The 12,522-nt window shown below is 40.6% G+C and overlaps 1 protein-coding gene across 7 annotated transcripts in view; it reads left to right on the forward strand.

Annotated features, from left to right (window-relative positions):
- Positions 1-581: 581 nt before the first annotated feature.
- SNTG1 (syntrophin gamma 1) overlaps positions 582-12,522 on the forward strand; it is a 319,691-nt gene continuing 307,750 nt past the window's right edge. For 6 of the 7 annotated variants that reach the window (XR_013184136.1, XM_077185430.1, XM_077185439.1 and 3 more), the window contains exon 1: positions 582-719. The gene's annotated coding sequence lies outside the window, so the exon portion shown is untranslated. Of the gene's footprint in view, positions 724-12,522 lie in introns of all 7 variants that reach the window. The other variant, XM_077185432.1, reaches the window with a different exon arrangement.

The raw sequence follows: 12,522 nt of genomic DNA on the forward strand, positions 1-12,522 counted from the left end.
CGCGCTGTCCCTGCGCGCCGGAGGTCGCGCTCACCCGGTGGTCCCAGCTCCCCTTCCCACTGCCCGTGGGAAGCAGCTCCCGGCTCTCGCCTCGCCGCCCGCTCGCCCCTCTCCGGCACGGGGGCCGGCCCGGGGGAGGGCTGCGCGTCACCGGATCTGGTGGCGCCGGCAGCGGGGCGGCGTTACGGAGCGCCCCGGGAGCGGCGGGGGGGCGGGCGGGGGTCCCGGGCGGGGCCGGCATCGCCGCGCCTGGCTGCGGCCGCGGTGGCGGCGCCGCGCCGCCTCGCCTCCCCTCGCCTCGCCGCGCCTCGCCTCGCCTGGCCGCTCGCCGCGGCGGAGGGGCGGCGCTGCTCCCCGCACGCCCCCGCCCGGCGCCCCCGCTCCGTCTCCGGGAAGGGCGCGGGGAGCCCCTCGTCCCCCCTCAGCGCGGCGGCGGAGTTCAAGCCGGAGGCAGCGGCCGGGGTGCGATGCCGTGTTAGCCGGCGGCCCGCCCCGAGGTAGCGCCGGCGGGAAGGAGCGCGAGTTGCCGGGGCTGTGGCTGACACCATGGGCACCGGGCGGGGGGGCGAGGCGGCCGGGCTCCCTGCGCTCCTCGGCTGAGCCCGGGGATGTGCCGGCGCCCGGAGGAATTATTTTGGAACTAGCACGGAGCGGTGGGAGGAGGACGAGCGGCACAGCGTTTCACAGCTGCGAGGAGGTCGTCCGGCGGTGCTGTATAGGCAAGTAAGCTCTTGCTTCCTTTTCGCTGCGTTTCCTTCGTCTCGAGTGACTTTTTTTTTTGCAGCTGCTGGTCGCTTGCTGCCGGCACGGAGGCAGGATGGTCGGCGGCGCCAGCAGCAGTTCTCGGGGGTTGAGGTGCGGGGGATTGGTGGCCAGGTTTGCAGGGGAGCCCCGCTCCAACTCTGCCGGAGTCCGCCGCGGGCGGACCGCTGGTGCGGTGCTCCGGTGCATAGCCGGGAAGGAAGCTCCGTGTCCCAATGCTTCCCACTTCTGCAACTGTAAGAGATGATGCCTTTTTTTTCAGGCATTTCATAATGTAAAATGCCTTCTTCTCTTTGCTGAGCTGTAACTAAATTGTAGGAGTCCCTTAATTGCTTTCCATCAGTGCTTCTAGTGGGAGAGAGGCAAGAAGCATGTTAGCCTTTCATACGCACTTACGGATTCAGATAGTGAACCCGGAGTTTTGATTTTTGTGCCCTTAACTTTCTTATGCCCTGCCTGGTGCTCTTCCTTGAGATGCTCTTGCTGTGAGGTTATGGTTCGTCCAACCTTGTTTGTTTGCTTTTAGCCTGTGGATATTTATTGCTACACTTGACATGGCAATGAAGGGAAAAGTTGACTAATTTATTTCAGTGTATGGAGAACAGGTTGCAGGCAGGGGATTAATTCTTCTCTCAGAGGAACTCCACTTCAAAGGAAGAGGCCCATAGGGCTGTAATCTGTAGCTGAAAACTGGGAGAGCTCAGAGCAGACCGGTCATGCTGCAAAGAACGAGTTCTGTTCACCTTTCAGCAGTGATAGCGTTTAAGCTAAGCTTCCTGCCTTCCCGTACCTTGAAAAGACCTGACTCTGAAATGCAGGGAATAGAGATGTGAATTCTGGGCAGGTCTGGGAGAAGGCAGAACTTTAGACATTGCTTAATTAAGTTTGCTGTTACTGATTTCCTCAGTAAGCCTGAAAACTGCAATCTGTTACAGTGACCTTGATGCATGTTGTATTCTAACATGAAAGTGGCACAGAATAAAAGTATTTACACATATTTACAGCTAAGCTCTGATGTTTCACTAGGAGCTCATTCAGTTTCAGTGAATGTGGTGGTTTCAGCAGGGGCACTGGGCTTGGTATGTGTGTAGGAAATAACTTGGGAAAATAACTTGCAAATAGTGATGAAAGTAAAAGTTGAAGTGTTGGAAACGTATGTTTCTGCAGAAATGCCACTGTGTGAAATGTCTGTTGAGTTTTGGATATTTCGTTCTCTAATCAGTGAGATCTGTACTGAAAGGAGTGTGTGGGTGTGTGTAGAAATCTCAAGGCTTCCCAGGTTAATGCACTTTGAGTTGTCAGCAGCAAGAGATCTTTTTATGCACTGAAATACACATTTTTACGTAGATGCAAGATTGACATGATAAGATTAAAAAGTGTTGGGATGTCAGTACGGTGAACGTGTAGCTAACTCAAGTTTATAGCTGAAAGATAAACTAATCCTTTCCCTTAATGGTGGAAGGTGATCTGCCTGAAGGGAGTGTCATTTGTTTCAGTGCAGTTTATAGAGAATGTTCATATTTCTGTCTCTCTGATGAAGCTGTGAAACACAATTAGAATAACTGTTGCTAGACAGTGGGATGCAAACCTATCCATTACTTAAAACACTCAGCTTATTCTGCCTCATATCAAAAAAAGTATAGTTTCTGGCAAAGTCTGCCTGTGGTTCTGTTGTAGTAATTCCTTCCTCTGTTGCAGAGTGGCAGGCTTTCACTAGGCATGTGCAAGGGAGAACATGAAACACTGAAGCATGCACTAGTCTGGAATTCATTTGGGCTATGTATTACATTCGAGTTAGCATAAGTAAGTGCTTATGCCTGATTATATGAATAAACGGGGTTTAAAAATTGTATTAGCTTTGTCACTTGTGATGCATATTGCAGACTTCTTCCTTTTTAGTCTCTCAAACTAATCTGATGCTATACTCACTCTTTGCCTGGAGAAGAAGAAAACATAATTTAATGATTTATCATTTGGCTTTTGCTGTGTCTTGTCCCATAGCTATGAGATAATCTAATGAAGGCTCCCATCACTGAATTAAAGGACATGGTGCTCTAGACTTTCACTTAACAGTCAGATTTCCCCTCTTTTACGTGGCTAAAGAACCAAGTTTTAACAAGGTCTGAGAAAAAAAGTAAATGTTGCTTTTTCTGTTAGAAAGTCGAAAAGAAAGGGGAAGGTAAGACTTGAGGTTTTTAAAGACATCATAAAAAACATCCACTTTTAAGATATTAATCAACCTCCTTTACCTTCACACATTTCTTTATCTTTTATTTGGTACTTGTCAGAAAGCCTTCCTGCATAGTAGTATTTTATTTTACAATGTGTGTAGTTCTTAATTTTAAAAATTCAAGAGTGGCTATCACACACTTTGTAAGGCTGTTCTAGAATCCTGTTTAATGATCTGTATTCCACTTGGCTTGTATCTTTTGAATCAGATGTTTCCAAAGTACGTTATATTCAACTTTATAGTATGCATTTTTGTTTTAATTCTATGTAAACCTCTTTACTAGAGAAGATTGTTGACCTTAATTCAGAAAATCCAGGGCAAGCTCAGAAGTTGTGTTTCTTTCCTAATTTTTTCATGTTTTCTCAGTCATGCTTTTTGGGCATAGCTTTTGTGAACTGACAAAAAGACCTGTAAGCAAAATTAAAATCAGCACCAATTAAATGTGGTTTTTCTAGAGCCCAATGCAGTTGAGTGTGTAATTTCTATTCATTCATCTTAGATTCAATATTAAGACAAACAAACAAGAGCTGTAGTCTGCTCTCAGTTCTTCCCTCTGAAGTGCTCAAGTACCATTTCTTCATTCTTGTAACTTAGCACTGGTCCTTGTGCCTGAGCTGTCATCATTTCTTTCTGGTAGTCATCACCAGGTCTGCTTGTATTCACTGTTAAAAAGCTAAAGTGTTGTGAATGATAAGAAACATCAAAAGGATTTAATTTGTCATGTTTCTTAGCCCTTCCCATGGGTGTGCTTTCAGTTCAGATTTCCAGAGAGAGGCCTAAATGTGGTTGGGTTGAATCCCAACATGAATCTGCCACATCAGCCTATACCTCTGGCAGCATGCTGTGACACTGGCTCAGAATTATTACACAGACAAACTTCTGTATTTCTCAGTTTTGTCTGCCATAACTGGAAGAGTCAGAAAGCCTTACTGTTGTTGTGGCCAACCTAGATTTTCTGCATTCCTGTTGCAGATCAGAAGAAAGACAGAAAGCATACATTAAAAAACCAAAAACGTGGAACTCAAAACAGGTTATGTCTCAAAGATATAGCTATAATCAACACCAGGGAATGCAGTGGAGACACATCCAGGGAAATTCACACATGTATTTAATTATCCAAGGAGGAAATTATTATTCATCTTGAGAGATTGATTTAGTAGGTAATGTGCCTACCCCTTATGAAGAAGGGGAGCTATGTGATACAGAAACAGCTTTTTTCCACTGCACACTTCAGTTGTGGCTGTCATTGTTGTTTGGGACTCTAAGCCTTCTCTTCAGTAATTAGCTTGGATTGGCCAAAAGAGGTGGAACACTCTGTTGTGTGATGGAGCTGGTGCTGCAGCAGCCAAGGGCTGGGTTGTTTCCTGGGGATTTGCTCTCTTCAATTTATTAAAGTAATGAGTAGAGGAAAACTAATCAAGAAGAGTGTTCGGAATGAGATTAATTTTATGGTTTGTTCTCTGGTTTATTTTGGGTAATGTTGGGCAAAACCATAAAAGTTCTTCACTGTGATACTTATGTGCGAGTAGCAATAGTTTTGACTGACATATATAAATAGATGTAATATATTTATTTATTTAACATAAATAGATGTTCTGTAAACTGGGATTAAGGTTTTGCACATGAGGCCAGAACATGGATAAATGAAACTGCTGGACACAGTAACTGCTGTGCCACTCAGGCACTTCAGAGATGAGGAATGGATGGCTTATGAAAGGCTGTGCTGTATCTTCCACTGTGAAAAACAGGAGGTCCCCCATGCCAAGAACTGAGCACAGCTGAAACAGTCATGCCCTGAGGGTGGCAAGGGATGTTCCCAGTGTGGAATAAAACTTGGAGTAAAGTCCCTCACTGGTGTTCACAGGGCGCTTCTCAACAGCCACTGAAATTCCTGTGTAAGATGGTCAGTGAAGTCACTGGTGCTTTATTGCTTTAATGCTGGCATGGATACTGAGTCTGTGAAAGAGCTCATGGCTTAAAGGGATGCTATGGGTGCAGTTGATTGATTGCCCAATTCCACAGGTGGTTATCATCTGGAACAGGGATGAATTTTTAATTTTTTTCTATGAAGTTTGTTCCTTGCTCTTAGATTTGGGTGTTCATTCCTTGGTTGATTGAGATTTTCGTTCAAAGGTGTGCTTTTAAAGTGACAATCACCAAGCACTTCTGAAGTGTTCATTGCTTGGAGCTTTTGAGATAACACCAGAGGAGAAACAATTTATTCACCAGCTTATTCTGAAGTTTGGCTTTATTTTATTTTTTGTTCGTTCTCAATGTGTTTTTTCAAATAGTGAACAGTGTACTTGGTTTCATGTTGAAGACGTTAGAAATGGCATTTTAAGTAAATTTTATATTGCTTTTTGGTTAAATTTTTCAAGATTCAAGTGTGAAAAATAGCTATTTGAGCAAAAAAACCACATGCCTTTTCCCCTCCACTTTTTGTATTAAATTTATTTAAAAAACAGCTAACCATAAAGAAGTAAGAATGGGAATGCTGTTTATGACATTCATATTTCTTCTGCTTTCTGTCAAAAACTAAAGGAAATTTCATCATCTTGTACAAATGACAGACTATCATGAGTGATACTAATCATGTCCTCTGATTCTGCTTTGGTGTAGAGACTATTTTGCTATTTTTTTGAATTTAGTGTAAAAATGTCATTGATTTCAACAGGTATTATACTAAGAACTTGGTATAATACTAAGAAGTTGGGAATATTTAAAAATATTTAAAATTTTTGATATTCTTAATTTAGCTGTTAATATTTGTCTTAATATAAAGCACTGATCCTTAATTACAGAATTGTTTCTAAAATATTTTGCTGTTTTGCATTTTCTAAATATATATTCATTCATAATTATGTGAGATAGCTTTTTCTAGTTTCTCTGTATGCCAAAATGTTTTGATTGACTCTTTTAACAGTTCTGAATAATGAACTGTATGCTTCAGCTTCAGCGACACAAATGGGCATTGATTTTCTTTGACTTGCTTTTGACCCCTAAAGAAGTAAAGTCATTAGAATTATGCTTGAAAGAGCTTTGCTCTATCTCCTATAATTTTATAGATATTATAAACAGGCCTTGGGAACTAATCTATGCTAATCAGATTTTTTTCAAGTGAAAAAGGAGGGGAAAGTCATCAGCTCTACAGTTGTCTTGCAGCTCTAGGTTTCTTCACTCACAGCTGTCTGCCTGTATCCATTAGCAGTTGGTGTCCCAGCTGTATGTCCCTGAATGCAGCAGAATTCACAAACAGTTCTTCTCACAACTGTTTAATTGGTTATTAAATGGCAAACATTTATGTGAAGAGTTTGGTCAGTGCAATGCAGTTTTTATTCAAGTAACAAAACATGCAGTGGTGCATGTGTAGAGTTTCTCCCTCAAGATAGGTTTTGAATAAAAGCATCAGATCTGTGTCTCTACAGGTTTTAATGTCTGGAGTGTCTTAGCTCTCATTCTGTGAGTTGTGGTTTACTTCTTTATGGACACAAAATGCAAAGGTAAAATGTAAAACATAAAAAGGTCAAACATAGTAGTAGTCTTTTCAAAGTCAGCTGGAGAAATGGATGCAAGAGCAAATTGGGTTTACAGTGCTGAGGAGCTGGCGTGGTTGACACGTTATGAATGGGGCAAGATAGGGCCCTTCCAGGGGTTCAGCTCCTGGCATGGCTCCCTGTCCCTAAACTAAGCAACTCCATTAACCTAAATGCAAAATTAGCCACTCTGATGCTTTTTCAGCTGGAGCAACTTCTCTATTGAATGCAGTGACATTCGTGAAGGAGTTGCATTGGAGGAAGCACACTGCAACTGTGCTAGAGGCGTTTCCAAGCAAAGTGTATAGAAATCATGACAGCATCTGATGATGATCAGCTCTCATTTTATTTAAGCTCCCTGAGATAAGAAAGGACCTTCCTGGATAATTTAATGCACAAGGAAACAATTTCTTTCTGCACTGTGCTGTTAGTATACCAGCTAGGTAATTCTTAAGTATTATTAGTAATAGTTCATCATATGCTTCTTTTCACAACTTACTGTCTTATGCAGTAGTGATGTTGTCTGGGCTGGTTCCTTGGGGTGTCTTAATTAAAATTGCTTAGATTTCAGTTTATTAATCTGTTTCATTCATCAGGTTTCCTTTTCAGTGCATTAAATAACTTACCTAACCTCCAAAGGGAGAGCTGATCTTAATGATCAGTGATTATCTATTGTATTATTCTTCATGTTTTCAATGCTTTTTATGTTTGCAAAGTTTTCTTAATTTAGAAAAACCCTAAACCTTCTGATTTTTGGTAGGTGGATCAGTGTACTCATTGCATGCTTTGATTAATGGACAAATCCAGTTGTTAACAGTGATTTGATATTGCTATTTGTTACTATGCTCCTGCACAATGTGCCCTTTCATGCACATCTTACTGCCTTTTTTTAACCTCTTCATGATGTGTCTTCAATACTTCTTTCTGAAATGAAAATCCTAGGGTTAATCTCAAGCATAATTCTCAAGCATTATAGGGTTAATCCAAGCATCGTGTATATGATACATCTTATATCCAGTTGATTGTTTTCTCATGTCTAAGATTCTGTAGGTTTTTGTTCTGTGCTTCCATGTGTCTGTGTAAAGCTCTTTATTGACTTTAATATATAATTCTATATAAATCTTGTGTCATGTTTAAACCCATGACTTTTTCTTTTAGAAATGAGACTTGATTTTTAGTTTTACTGCTAACTCTTTACTATTATGTGTTGGCTGTATTTGTCTACCTGCAGCAAAGGCATTTTTTGGGGGAAAAAAGCCTCTAGCATTTTGGGAAATAAAAGGTAAAATATTTGGGCATCGTTTCCCTTTTGGAAAATTACAAGAACGTTATCCATCATCTTCCTTTTAGTCTAAAGAGTATGAAAAGACATAACATTTTCCCTGCTAGCTACTGCATGATAGTACTGACCACTATGTGTATACACACCTGTATGACTTCTCTACAGGTTTTTGATGGCTGCAGAACAGTGAGCCTGATATCACAAGTAGCTGGGGTCATAAAGGTCTAGCCAGACTGCATGAAAGAAGGCAGTAAAATATTGTGGGTTTGCTTTTTCATTCTTTATGCTGTGATAGAAAGAGTATCTGTATGACCCTTGAAAAGAGGAAAAGGTGAATAGTTGCATTTCTAGACAAAGCACAGGGAGCACTGCAAGAAGGACAGAAGCAAGATATTTGATGAAAGAGCTTCTGTCTGTGTTTTTGAGGGAAAGAGGTGCTTTCCAAGACAGCAATTGTTCAGTAATCTTCAGAATTGCATTCTTGAAATACAGACCTGCTGTTTGTGAAGAGTTCTGCCAGAAAATTATTCCCTTTCCATGTGAGAAATGTTTGGGTAAGGCTGTATTTGTGTCATTTTTCTCCAAAAGTTCCATGAATTCCCCATATTTTAAGCAGGAACTCATGTACAAGAATTCAGTTGCATCCTTAGATGGACTACTTCCTTCTTCAGGTACATCTGTGGATTTAGTTTAGAAGCTCTTGGTTTTTGGGCTGTCTGAGGTTGGCCTCAAAATGCACAAGAAGCACCAAAGAAATCATTGAGGTTCTTGTGTTGCCTCATGTTAGGAGAGAGACAAAAATGGTGTCATCAGAATTTCTCATTCGTTTTGCCCTGCAATACATAAACATACATGTACCTCTGTCTTATGATGAATTCTGTCACAAATTTGGCTTCCTACACCTGCCTGTTTTAAAAATATATTCTACAGTATTCAGAAGTTGATGGAGACTACGTGGAGTTACGAGCTTCATTTCACAATTCTAATTTCTTTTGTAGGAAAGTTGTCTGGGCACCTTACTTTCCAGCAAGTAGATCTGGAAGAAAGAGCTGGAAGCACCTCTAGGGGCAACTCTAAAAATATAAAAATAAGATTCTGTGCCTTTTAAATACTAATTCTCCTTCAGAGAAAGTAGATGAGAAGGAGGCTGCTATAATGGATCAAATGTCAATATTACTTCAGTTACAAAGCAATACACCAGCTTAACTTACATTCCTCCTTTTATAGCAGCAGAATTGTCTTTTCTGGATGGCAAGAAGTATCTCAGATCTTCCTACGTATAATATCTCTCTCTGGAGGCATTTAAAGTGCTGAAAAAACCTCTGCACAAAAGCTTGCAAAAAAACATGAAGTACTTTGAAGTTCTGCAATTATGGCTAAATTTCACTTTCTGCAGGTTTATGGCATGTAAGTAGCTGGAGATGCTACTGTGGGAAAAACTAGTCCTTCATCTTTAAAACATACACCTCATAGAAGTAACCTGTGTTTGTGAGTGTACAAACTGTCCCACTATGTGTTTGTAACCTGTGGTCAAAACTCTTCTGTTTATCAAAGCTTTTTGTTAGCTTAAAAACAAGGTTGAATTACATAAATACCATCTTTTATTTGAAAGATTTTCTTACCACCATACATCTGCAATACTCTTCTTGGATTTAGAAATTATGATAAACAACCTGAAAACATTCCTGTAAGTACTACAGTGTTATGCTAGACATAAAAATTATGGTCTCTAATACAAGGCAGTTGTTTTTACAGTTTTGGGGACCATTTGAGATGAAGATAAGGGACAGTGTTTGACTTTTTATCTTCAGACTGTGCAAACTTAGCATAGTAAGTGCTCGATTAGGAGTAACTGTATGTACCAATAGCACATATCTAGGCAGCCTTCAATTTAGGATGAGGGTTCCTCTAGAGTCTTCAAATCTAATCTTCAGAAGGATGTTTAAAACTTTAAAATAATGGGAAGTAAAAATCCATGAAGCAGTAATTTATAAAAATAACTTGGTATGTTACATGCAGCGGATGTCTAAAGGGTGCTGCTGCTCACGGTCTGAAGGCTTCTGGAGGTACTGCTGCTCAGAATCTGTAGGTGCTGGAAAAGTGAACACTGCATGTTGTTCTCTCTTTAGAGAAATTGTTCTTGGGGTTATGCTCCTGGCAGTTGTATTGCTGATTTCCTTAGCAGCCTGCCTACAGCTGCTTGCTTGGAAGAAGAGTGCAGGTGTTTTGCAAGAGCAGGACAGGCATGATGTGTGACTGAATCAGCTCCTTCCTCAGCCATGGGGAGGATGTTCTTCCACTGCACACTCAGTTTTCATCAGTCTGGGAAGCCTTTGATTTACTGAAATACTGCTGGCAGCTTTTGAAGTGTGAAATTGCTTGTATGATGGTCCCTTTTGTGTAAAGCCTTGCTGAAGTGCTCCTGTTAAAAGCTTGGACACAATATTTCTGCTACAGGTTGTGGCTATTGTATTGAGGCTGGGTGAATAAAGCCACATAAACTCCAAAGTCTCGGAGGCAAAATGCCGAGTTTATTAGAAACTGCACATTCTTTTTATAGACAGTTACGATAAAGTGGACCTGATTGGTTCTTAATCAACACCCCCACACCATTGGCTAATTAGGAACAACACCCCTTTTGTAAAGGGGAAACACATTCAAAACACCAGCTGCAGGATTGTTTTAATTCTACCTTCTGAGCTTTCTCAAAACTTCCCAGAGGAATGTCTGGGAAAGTTTATTTGACTTTCTTCTCTGCATCTACAGTTCTCAGCATCTACAACAGGTCAGTGAACATGCTGCAGGTGGTTGCTTGCGGCAAACCCCATATTTGGGGTGGGTGTTCTGCCCCAAAAACCTTGGGCTCTGATTGCCCTCACAGCCATTTCTGATGTCTCTTCCTATCTCCCACGTTGCATGTTGTAGCCCATCGTGTCAGTTTGCTTCTGTGTTTGCAATATGCCAGCACCAGGAAGGCTATGCATTAGGTTTTTCCTGGCCACCTTCTTGGGTGGTATCTTGCAGGAAAACATGGGATTAATCATGGTTGTTTATGACATTCATAAGAGAGAGAGACTTACTTTGGGGAAACCTGTGAGATCTTCAGCATAATAATCCTGTAGTGGTGTGATACAGTGATATAAAAGTACCTCGTTCAGGGAAGAAGTGGTACGTGGGGAATTTTCTTTGTTGTTTTTATGTACAGCAGTGAGCATATATGGTACCTCTTTGAGATAAAGGTGGCATCATGATACAAGTGACATGAATAGAGAAGATGTATCAACTCATCTGTAAAACTTCAGGAATAACATTTGTTTCTTTTTTCCTGTTAGTGATACATACATACAGAGAATATATTTCTTTCATATAGCCATAAGGAATGACTTCTGCTTTTCAGCCAGTTTTTCCCTGAAGGAAAGATAAAATTGGCAACTTGAGAAAAGCTCATTCTGATACTTCTGAGAATGGTCTCTAGTTAGAGCTTCACACTTATGATTCCCCCCCACAATATTTGTGTTGTATCCTTTACTGGCTTCCAGCTTGGACAGTGTATGTTTTACACATATTTGTGTACATACATGTGTTCAGAGTAGATAAAGGTCTGCAGCAGATAAATATCATATTTTTGTCAAATATGATATACTATGTGCTTTTCAGCCTTGGTAGCCTTGGAATTTGGAAATTTGTAATAAAACCATCTTTGATAATGAGAGCAGCCACATTACATGGCTGGATGTTTTTGTAGCTTCTATTACACCAATGTAAAGTAGAGAGTGGCCTGTGCTTGTACAGAGATTGACCTTCTTTCAGATAATATTTCTCAGTCTGCATACCCTTCTCAAATCTATTCAGAAATACAAGTGAGGATCATCTTCCTGGCCTGTTCAGTATTCTCTTTACATGAATCTGCTAGTTCTTCCTCCCTCACATCAAACTGAACCTCTTTTTTGTTTTCAAAGGTTTTGTTTAGTAAAGCCAAGCATTAGGTGCTGTATTTAGCAGCTTACTGAGGTTTTTGTTCTCACCACTGGCCCATCACTGAATTGCCTGAAATTTCTACAATACATGTTTTTCTGTGCCTTATGAAAGTAAAAACTCTCTACTTGAAAATCTGCCTTTATAACATTTGGTTGTCATCTTAACTTCTGCTAGGATGCTTGCAGAGGGTTTCCATCTGGATCTGATTTCAAGCCTAAATGAGAAGTTTTTTTCAGTGGATCATTTTCAATAGTTTTGTAGGAATAGCTTTATACAATTCAGTGAGATCTTAATGCCTATTTGTTTTAATAATAGAAATTCCTTCTTTCATGTTTTTGTCCTGTTAATCCAATAATAGTATCTACTGTTTTTATACTGCTATGTGTTAATATATCCTGGCCCAGGGCATGAAAATAGTGTTTCTTGTTTCAATAACTATACTTGACTACTTAATTTTAAACTATTTAATATACATTTTTTTGGTGAAATAGCAGATACTTGATGTGAATATTTTATACATCTGCCTTTATGCCACACATAACAGACAAGGGCAGATTACCTGGAAATTTATTTTCAGTTTGATAAGACATGCCTGTTTTCTTTATGGAGGAATCTTCAGCATTTGGTGGCAGTTGCAGCAGTGTTAGGTTCCTTGGACTTAGATCTGTTTCCATTTGTTCAGCAACAGAAAATTCAAAGTCGGGGATACCCAAAAAGAAGACATGGATTCTGGTGTT

The sequence above is a fragment of the Agelaius phoeniceus genome, chromosome 1 (assembly GCF_051311805.1).
Source record: "Agelaius phoeniceus isolate bAgePho1 chromosome 1, bAgePho1.hap1, whole genome shotgun sequence".
Lineage (NCBI taxonomy): Eukaryota > Metazoa > Chordata > Aves > Passeriformes > Icteridae > Agelaius > Agelaius phoeniceus.